The sequence below is a fragment of the Python bivittatus genome, unplaced genomic scaffold (assembly GCF_059951505.1).
Source record: "Python bivittatus isolate LINGU-HERP-01145 unplaced genomic scaffold, Pbiv_v1 ctg000700_np1212, whole genome shotgun sequence".
Lineage (NCBI taxonomy): Eukaryota > Metazoa > Chordata > Lepidosauria > Squamata > Pythonidae > Python > Python bivittatus.
Window position 1 is genome coordinate 24499297 of NW_028277098.1, and position 10835 is coordinate 24510131.

Consider the following 10835-nt stretch of genomic DNA (forward strand, 5'->3'; position numbering starts at 1 on the left):
GATTTTTTAAAGAAATGTGCAAGCCTTATTCAGAACAAGGTGAACCTGGTTGTGTATCCAGTAATCTGTTTCTCTGAAAAATCTACATGACTGGGTTTCACTGAATGGTACACTACCTTGGATATTGGAGGACCTGCAAAGTTAATGTGGCATTTCAATTACTAATATACTGATTTCTCAGATACTTGATGTTGTGTAAATGCTTGGTTAAATTTTGCTCAGTGCTTAACAGTATATTAAAGGTGCCTTGCTTATTTACCCAGTGTTTGCATATTCAGCATGCTAAGAAATCACCGGGTGAAGCTCAATTCTTATCGGCCAAGGTGTCTTCTTATTCCAAGAGTGGGAGCTTAGCACCATCATGTTTTAGCATTCATAAAGACTTTAGAGTGTTCAAAACATGTCATGTATATTGATATTAATATTGACACAGAGATACAGATAAAGACACAGCTCAGAAGAGAGCTAACTGGTGCCACTTAAGAAACTTGGGGAGGGGGAGTTTGATTATTTTGTAAACAAATAATTGACGTGATGCAGAAATTTTTTGCTGTCACAAAATAAAATGGGGCAAGTTTACAATGCTATCTACATATATATTGAATTAAGTCCTAATGAATTCAATGGTTACTAAGTATGGATTTGCACTAAGATAACAATCAGATAAAATCTGCAGATCTGTGTAAAGAAAGGTATCAGAGTAGGTTCAAAGCTTAAGGAAATTACAAGGTATTTGTTTGAGCCTGGCATGACAGAGAGTTAGCAACTCTTGGGGGAAGCACTTGAAAGCTAGGGTGCAGAAATAAATGTTCTTTTTATTTTATTGAATTGTTTAATCTGTTTTTAGTTTAATTTAATGGTTAACTGCTGTATCTTAGAAAGACCAACCAGACTGATCTGATGCTGATCTCTACATATGGAGAAAGAGATATTTCAGGTATTTCAGCTCCAAGAGATAAACTGAAGTGGCTTCATATACTTTGCCTTTGACTAAGGCAAGACAGGAAGGAAGGGGCTTCCCAAAGTAACAAGAGTAAGAAAAAGAAGTGGGGAGTGACAGTACAAAAATTAATTGATATATTTTATATTTAAATGAAATTAAAGAGAGTTAATAGGCTTTCTCTCCAACTCTTAGGTAACTCTCCCCTTCTCTCTTATTAACAATTAGCACTGGGTCTCAAGCATTTTACAGAAGCATTGGAGATCCTTGTCAGGCTTTCAGGAGCTGTTGGCCTCAGGTTATGTTCACCTGATGTATAAGGTAAATCAAATTATAAGAAAATATGACTCTTCTAGCACCATTGAATGGATGTACTGCTCTTTCTTTCTGTTCATGCTCAGAAAGCAGCCTGCACAGCGGATGGTCCAGCAACCAGCCCCAAAGAAAATATGGGTGAAGGAAATGGAAGAAGATCTGAGAAATGTAAGGCTCCATTTGAATGATGCAAAACAAGTAGCCCTCAGCTGGAAAGCATAGAAAAACATTTTATGAAATGTCAGTAGTTCAGCCGCACCGTCAGCAACATCCTAGCTCCAAGGTCAGTCCTACCCACATGCTCATTAAGGGAACAAAGCAGAAGAAGAAGGTCTTCAGATCTGTGAGGTCACCTGCACAAATCTGAAATCACTCCACAAATAATAGCAAAATAGGAGAGTATTTTTATTCTCCAATCCTCTTTCCTGATGAGCTGTTGGTTTTCCCCCACCCTTATTTGCAGTTTGTTTCCTGGATGCCCCTCTAAATACCTAGCTTCTTACTGAAAAGTTTAAGAACAAAAGCTGGCCCTAACTCTATCTGCAAAGCAACTTCTTGAGGCTGTGTGCAAACATCCTCCTGAGGGCTCTTTAAAACAGGTCCTGCAAATGCGATATTCCCTGTTTGGAGGGCAGGCCAGTATACCACTCAGTCCATCCAAATTTGAATGATAGAGATAAATTTCACATTGCTAACCTTTCCCACTGCTTTCCTAACCTTGCAGAGTGGTGAGGAATGTAAAAATATCTAGTCGCTGCGCATAACGAAAGGAAAAGCAAAGTCTTTCCCCTTGAAAGAGTAATAACACATCACTTTAGGGGCCAAAACAAAAGACAACAAAAAAAGGCAATCTGTGAAGTACTGTCCCACCTTGCAAACATCCACAATACCGAGTTGGTGCATGAGTTTTTTTCCTTTACTATAAGATTCAGTAAGATTCAATATGCGCAAGAACTCATGAATTCTTGAGGAATTGTTATTCTTAGCTGTTTTTCTTTCTCCTTCTCTTTCTCTCTCTCCCATCACACTCACACAGACTTTATATGTCTTGCCATTCTTGTGCTTCCTAAGTTTTTCCCACCATAAAACAATAAAGCCCAGTAGAGCTTTCCCAAGATTGCAACTATTCTGTAAAGCAGCCCTTACTGTCTGTATGGATGAAGAGATTAATCAATTCAGTTTGAATTGTTGATTTCATTAAAAAGTGTGAATGAATCTGTGCAATCTCATCAACCTAAATAGGGCTTATTTGATCGTCCTGCCCCAGGTGACTGCTGGACCCATGGGCTTCCAGAGGGACCTTGGAATTTTCCCTGAGGATCTGATCGGTGGTTTGGCTGAGGCCTTGGTTGATGCCTGAAATGGAAGTGCAGCTGGGGCCTCAGACAATATCACCCCTAGGTAGCCTCTCCAGTTCCCTGATCCCAGAGTCCACCTTGATTTACTGAGAAGCTCCGGGAAATTAAGTGCCAGAGGAGACCCCTGGACCAGCACTGGAGGAAGTTTTGGAGTGAGTCTGATCATACATGGGTAAGAGAGATTACCTTGTGGTGATAAAGGCAGCAAACATCAGTATTTCTCCTTCATTACTACATCTGCTGATAGCCATTCAGTGGCCCTATTTAGAGTGACCTGGCCCCTGCTAGGTAGGAAGGGCCACAGAATTATCTGCAGGGCTGCTGTGAGGAATATTCTGGCTATTTGGTGGATAAAGTTGCACAGTCTGGGCTGAGTTGGACCCCAAAAGGGCCTGAGGCCTGGTCCAGTTGTGTGATCTGGGATGAGTTTGACTTGGTGACTCTTGAAAAGTGGACAAGGTTCTCTGTGCTGTTAGTTCAGCCACCTACTTGTTGAACCCAGGCCCCTCCTGCATCATTAAAGCAGCCAGGAAGGTTACCTGTAGTTGGGCCCATTCTGTGGTATCAGCTTCTTTCAAGGAAGGGTTTGTGCCTTCAGCCTTGCAGGAAGCAATGGTGTGTCCCTCCTCAAAAGGCTGTCCCTGGACCCTACTATGTTAGACAACCAACCTTCCCTTTGGGGGAAACTTTGTTGTAAAGGTGGTTGGGCTGCAGTTGCACAGGACCCTGGAGGAAGTGGATTATCTAGATCCTTTCATTTGGGTTTCATGCCAGGATTCATCATAGAGACAGCCTTGGTCTTGCTTGTTGATAACTTGTGGTGGAGGCAAGATGGAGGTGGTGTATCCATCCTTGTGCTCCTTAACATTTCAGCAGCTTTTGATATAGATGACCACAGTATCCTTCTGGACCAGTTCCAAGGGTTGGGAATTTGAAGCACCATTATATAGTGATTTTCTTCCTTCCTTCAGGGCCAGTTCCAGTTAATGTTGGCAGGGGTGGGGAGAAGTTATACCCTAGTCCTCTCCTTTTTGGGGTAACACAGGATTTGATTCTCCCCTCTTGTTCAACATCTTCATGTAACCACTGGGTGAAATCCTCCATCAATGATGATGCCCAATTATATCTTTCAAACACAGGCCAGCCAAGTAAGGCTGTCAAAGTCTTGTCCTAGTGCCTGGAGGCTGTGTGGGCCTGGATGGGGAGAAACTGACTCCAATGCAATCCTACCAAGTCTGAATGCCTGTGGCTGTTGGGACCACCAAGATCCAGAGATCTTCCTCATTCAAGAATGGTGTGCAATCTGGGGGTCTTCTTGGCCTTACAGCTCCTGCTTCAAGGGCAGGGGGCAGCTGTGGCCAAGAAGGTCTTTGCACAGCTCCATCTTTGTACACCAATTGTGCTCCTTCCTGGAGGGGAGTGGGCACATTCCATTTGTTTGTTTGTTTTATTTTATTTATTTTACATTGTGAATCACCCAGAGTCAGTTTGGAGTTGGGCAACACAAAAATAAAATAAACAAACAGATAAATAAATAATTTGACAATACCTGATTTGATCTGACTCAGCAAATCAAACTTGAAGATTTGATTTGAGGAGACAATTTGATTATACTGCCTTCAAATGAAATCTTTGAATTGATTTGCAAAGCAGTAGAAAATAAAACTGCAAACCTAGAAAACAAAGGCAGCAACTTAAAAACACAGAGAGGTAGAAATGTTATTTTATAGTGACAGCTAGACTTCTTGTCACACCTTTCAGCCAGTCAACTCCTTGGAGCTGCAGTCCCAATTCAGAGCCAGAGTAGTATCAGGCTGGAGTAGACTATCCCACCAAAAATAAGAGCCCTTTAGCATGATGAAACAACCTGCAAGTTATATAGTGAGCAGTGCAATTCTAATCACAAAACACAGAAGCAGGAGCTGAAGAACTAAACACATTAGTGAATACTACGTCATGAAGAATCCAAGCGAGCTCATATTTTCTTTTTCTTGAAGTTAATCTCTTCATTTTTGATCCCAGTGCTAAACCTCATTCAGACTTAAATCTCTATTTCTGTCACTGTTCTTCCACATCTGCATCTCCATGCTGAATCCTAGGTCTCATCTAACACAGCCATGAATTTTGCTGTAGTGATTCCATCAGAATGGCTTCTCCATAGCAGTGGTTTATCTTTCACCATACCTTTATAGCTGGAAAATGCTTAATGTCCTGTACCTCTTCATGCCATCATTCCACAGTCATGGCTATTATGTAAAACTAGGCATCTGACCATCTGTGGAGAGACTACCCAACCCAATCCTCATCCCAGATCATCTCAGTGGATAATTCATCTAATTCATTTTTAGGTTTCACAGCAAAATGTGAAGAAATGGGGGATCCATTATTAGTGGGGGATTGTCCCTATAAAATTCTCCCCTCCCCCAAAATCAGACTGTTCCTTTTCTTATACACTTAATTTTAAAAAGTGACTAAGGCCCAGCCTTGTCACTTCTTTTGCCTCTCCCTCCCAGGGATAGGCAGGAATAGTAGGCAAGCCAACTATCCAAATGTTCTGCAGAGGGATTCTACATAGACATATTGAAGTTCAAGATTTTAAGGCAACTTCTAGCAATTGATCATGCAACGTCTGCTCTGTTTCTAGAGGTGGAACAGGCTGGTCATTTGCATAAGGAGAAAAGGGGTTGGGGGTGATATTATTTTCCCAGAGTCTCATCTTGACATTTTCCAAGCCACCCCTTCTGTTTACAGCAACACCCCATCTCCCAAGCCAAACTACAAACCTCAGTCTAAGTTTAACATCACCCTTTTTATATTGTATTAAAAAACATTTTTTAATCACTTCCTCAAACTATTTCTGTCTATTTCCATAGCTCACAGTTGCAAATGCAACTTGACTGCAACTCATCCCTGTGCTCCCCCATCTTTGACCTTTCCAGTCACCCCCTTATATTGCCCAACCAGTTCCTGAGATTGGGCATTTTGGGATTCACTGTGAAAGTCTCTGATTTTCTTGTCTAATGTCAAAGAGCATAGTTGTAAGTAATTCTTCTATAGGAATCTTACTGAAAGAGCTTTACAGTGGGGCTTCAAAATAATTAAGAATGACTGAAAAGTTCATTCCCAAATAAACCATAGAAAAGGATTTCAGTCTACAAAGTCTTAAGGTTGTAACTGCAGAATTCAAAGATCTTAATGTCAGGATTACATAAATACTCAGGAGAGCCAAAGATTCAGGGTGTAAGCCCAAATATTACATGTAGCTTGAAAAGTTCTGGATTACCAAATATTTGCTGACTTGTTAAGACACAGTTCATATTTTCAATAGAGTAGTAACAATAAAATTCTTAACAACTACTTTAAGGAAATATTCCTTCCTCCATTTCTACTTTTGCAGACTCAGATGGGAGACAGAAGCAGAAGGAATCATTCTTATTTCAACATCCTTTAAAAAGAAGTTTTCCTATTTTTATTTTCAAAACTTCTTACCAATCTGCACAGTATTTTACCCCGTATGGTGTCATCTGATTGTTTCACATGACATATGATCCATTCTACCAATGCTATTTCTGCCTCAATATTCTGGGTGCCTTTCCTTGCCTTGCCAGAATTGAATGATTAAATTTAAATTTAATTTTTATCTCTGATGGTTTCTATGTGGTACCATGATATGTGCGTTCCAATAATTTTACAGAACCTGTTTTGCAACATTCTCCACTCAGGCCACTGTACAGCTGTTAAAAACCATGTACATTGTATTTTTTAAACCTGCATACATGGTTAGAACTAGGGGCATGAAACCAATCAACTTTAAACCAAGAATGGGCCCAAATGTTGAGCAGTAAGAGTTCTATTTCCACTTTTTCCTTGATGGACATGGATGTTTCCTGAGATTCTTCTCATGTGGTACATTACTGATGTGCAAATGTGATCTTACATATGATTTTAGGGTGCTGCCTTTGTAGTTTGCATACACTTATACAGAATAGTTTTGTGAATGCACAGTGTGCTCTGTGTAGCATTCAGACAGAACAGTAGAATGATGGCCAATTCTTAATGCATTAGCTTCATTAATCCTGAATTCCAAAATTCAGGAGGAAAAATAAAAATTTAAGAAGCATTGATATACTGCATCCTTTCATTCTTTCTGTCTCTGGACCTTTCCATTTGGTTCCAGCATGTGAACTAAAACTAAGATCTTTACCCACCAGTTTAATTTTCTTCTGGAATCTCACAATTCCCAAAACAGAGAAATTTTGGAATTTCTTTTCAACCTTAATTAGGAAAAGGACCCACTTGTAAACTAAAGCATAGTTCTGTTGTTTTTGACTTAATAATCAGTCCTATGCTTGATTTGCTAATTCTTTCTGTGCAGTTGGGGCATGTTGACACATAATTCTTCCCTAGTATTAGAAAATGGGAAGTCTATCCCTTTAAAAACATATTTTAACCAACCATGTGCAATATAGATTTTTTACAAAATGTAACTTACTTTCTGTAATTTATGTCACAGATTACTACCTAACCTACTGCCTAATTAAAACTTGAAAACCTTCAAATACTTAAGCGCATTCATTTATGTTCTCTTCAAACGGAAAAATAAAAGTCAGATTCAAGTCCTTCTATTTACCAGATGAACAATAACACTGCTGTTTATGAAAATGAGGTAAAATTACTTATATATTTAAAAATAATGTCAAAAGTACAGATAGACCTCACTTAACAACTGCCCTATTTAGCAACCATTCGAAGTTATGACAGTGCTGAAAAAGTAACTTTAACAACCCATCCTCGCACTTATGACTGTCGCAACATCCCCGCAGTCATGTGATCAAGATTTGGGCACTTTGGAATTGACAGGCGTCGCAGCCTCCCACAGTCACATGATCACTATTTTCAAGCTTCACAGCCAACTTCTGACAAGCAGAATCAATGGAGAAGTGGGCAGTAAAATCGCAAGTTGTAGTTATGTGAAGTCTCACTTAACAACTGCGGCAGAAGTGAGGTCATAAGCCTGTCACAGTCACATGTCTTGCTTAATGCCTGCATCACTTAGCGACAGAGTTGCCAGTCCCAACTGTGATCATTAAGTGAGAACTACCTGTAGTTCTAATAACTTTTACTAAAATATGAACTCATCATTATATCCATTGTTTAGGAACTATTAGTAACTGTAGTTGAACTGTTCTTAAGTTAAGCAGTGACTTTCAATGCTAGCTTGCATGGTTGCCTAATTGTTAGGAGTCAGATAGAAACTAAATGTAAACAATGAAGTCTCTCTCCAGGCACATTCAATTCTTGGTAATTACAAGGACAGGTCCATCTGGCATAGCAGGTGGCTGTCTTAAAAAAAATTAAACTAGGTTAATTCTGGTTAGTACTTGGATAGAAGACAACCATGAAATCTAGGGCTTTTGCAGAAGTGTCCTCCTTAACTACAATGACACTAGAAGAATAAAAAGCACATTGCAATGTCGTAATATAAAATCTATCCCCTTGTACTTGAGTCCCAACATCACATTCATGTTTGCAACATCACAAGGCAGAGTTTTGCCACATGCCCTCCTTGTCCTTCCCCCCTCCTCCTGTGGATGCCTGTGGGCTGTTGACTAGATTGGGAAAATGATGAAGACCACTTCCTTGTTGTTCCCAAGAAAACAACATGGAAACAGAAAATCTCAAGCTCAGCTTCCACCTCTGATGCAAACCACAAGCCTCTTACTTGCCCCCCCCCGCCAGTAAAATGAAAATAATTGTAACCTTCCTGAATGAAGTGTTATATACACAAGCTACAATAAAGGCAGTGCTGAACTTTCTGTGATTGTCACAGAACGGGCTTGTTTGACAAAGTTCTTTACAAGCCACCGTGTAATCGTTTTGCCATGTGGAACAATTTAAAGCTGACTCCATTTGGCACTCATAATGTAAATGTATCTTGACATTTGGATAGTAATAGCTCTCCTATTTTTGGTTCAGCTTAGCTCTAAACTAGCTGCTTTTAGATGGTGCAGGTGTCTCTTTTCCTTGCAGGGGGCTTCACGTGGATCCAAGAACCTTTGAAATTTGGAAGGCAATTGCTTGGGCTCAGACTTCGCTGCCATCTGCAGCTGCACTTGGCAAGGTGTGCCCAACACCCATGGTGAGGTGTTGTTCTCCATATGGATTCCGGCTCTTCATGCTGTTTTTAGAATGAGTTTTTAAAGCTACTTATATAAGTCTGAAGTAGTAAAGGCAGCCTCTTAAGTGGCTGTGAAGTGATGCTATCAACACTACCGAGATGGTGTGGCCCAAAAGATGGAGACCATTGGCAAGAGACTGTTAATGACAGGGCGGCCTTTTCTGGAGCTGCCACTGGAAATGACCCACAGCTGCATAAGAAAGATATCCGCGGGCTGATCTAGCCTGAAGCATACAGTTAAAACACAGCACTCAGGTGTTTCTCTGGGGAGAAAGAGAGCGAATGTCAGCCCTGCGTGCTGTGATGTACAGCTCATGAGGGAAAATGCCTCTCCCCTCCTCATTCCCCCTCTCCTTTTAAAGTAATTATTTTACATACAGGGAAGGTGCTTTGTTTCCTCTTAGGAGGTAAGTGCTGTGATAATATGAAGGAAACCTCGCTGAGTAGTAAGAGAATGGCAATCAATCAGAACTGGTTACAAAGCTCCCCCACCCCCACCAAACAGGGCAAATTAGCAACCTTGCAGCCTTGGAACATCTGTAGAAAGATCACAAATGCCCTCTGATTTTTGTGTTAAATATACTGATCAAAACACAAGTCCTGCAATCGACTCATTGGCTCAATTAGAAGTCCCAGCAAGCAGTAAGGGTGGGGTGGGTGGGGTGCGTGTGTGTGGTAGGATGTTTAATTATAAAACTATGTAAGCAAATGACTAATAGGGTGATGACAACTCACAAAAAGTGTAACTCAGCCAATGTAGCATGTCCTTGCCTTCCACAAACAGATGCTTGCATGGGCCAATTTCATACATGTACTGTATCCAGAAATTATCATAAATCACTATGTCCATGATCCCAAAGCCTTAACACAAATAACTATTAAGCAAACTCCTCTACTCTCTTAGCCACACCAATGGAGAGATGCCAATGAAGAGATGATCTCCATACTTGGAGCTCTTGTGCATACATGAATCCTTCTACAGGATATGGTTCCAGATCACTTGAAAGCAATCTTGTGTAGAGTTGGGATCTCTGTTGAAGATAATCATGCTGTAAACACGAGCCACATCTTCAGCCATATCACAGATGTGACTAGCAGAAGGAATGGGCTGCTCACCACTCTTCCTTTGTTGGACTGACCATGGGAAGGTAATACCTGAACAGGGCTAACAAATGCACATATTCAGTACTCTTTTCAAATTAGCCGAATCATATCATGGTTCTGCATTTTTCTCCAACATCTAGATGATCTATGAAGAATCACATATGCCTCTCTTTCTTCATTTTCCCACTGCAAGATTTAGCTGCCCTTTTATTCACATGATTATCAGCCTCTCTTTTAATTCCACCTGTTACGTTTATGACCCTTCAAAGATGATTTTGAAGGGAAACCACTCTGTTGATATGGTGAGCACATTCTAGATGTACAATAAAATATATGTGGGCCTTTTTTTTTTTTTTTGCTTTATTTTGTTTCTCCACAGCCACTAAAGCTTTCTTATTCCATTGTTTAAAATATTTGGAGGATAAAATAAAAAAAAAGTATGATGCCATTATTATTACTATTATTACTACTACTACTACTACTACTACTATAATTTTCAGATGCTTGGAGGAAAGTAAGACTGCTAACTTCTTCAGAATAAAACTTTCCAAAGAAGTGGTATGATGAAATACATCAAAAAGTTTATAAACCATCAAGGTTCTAAATAGATAAATTAAAAAAAAAAAACTGACAGAGGGCTGCTCCCTTCAAAGTCACTGGGATATACTTTTTTTCATTGCTACCTAGGCAATTAAGCTGTCTTTTAATACATCTTTTCTGTTAAAGTCCTAAAAAATCCTTAAAATGTCTTTCTCCCATTGTCTCCTTTCAGTGGTTCATCTCCCTATATCTGGAGATGGAACATGTGAAGCTCCAGATAGGTTGGTCAAATTGTGCAGGGCTGAAAACAAGAGATATGCTCATCAGATTCTCATTCCCTACACTCTTAATGTAAAAGATACCTATCAATTTCTCTTTGGCAAATCATTGCAGAGAAAAG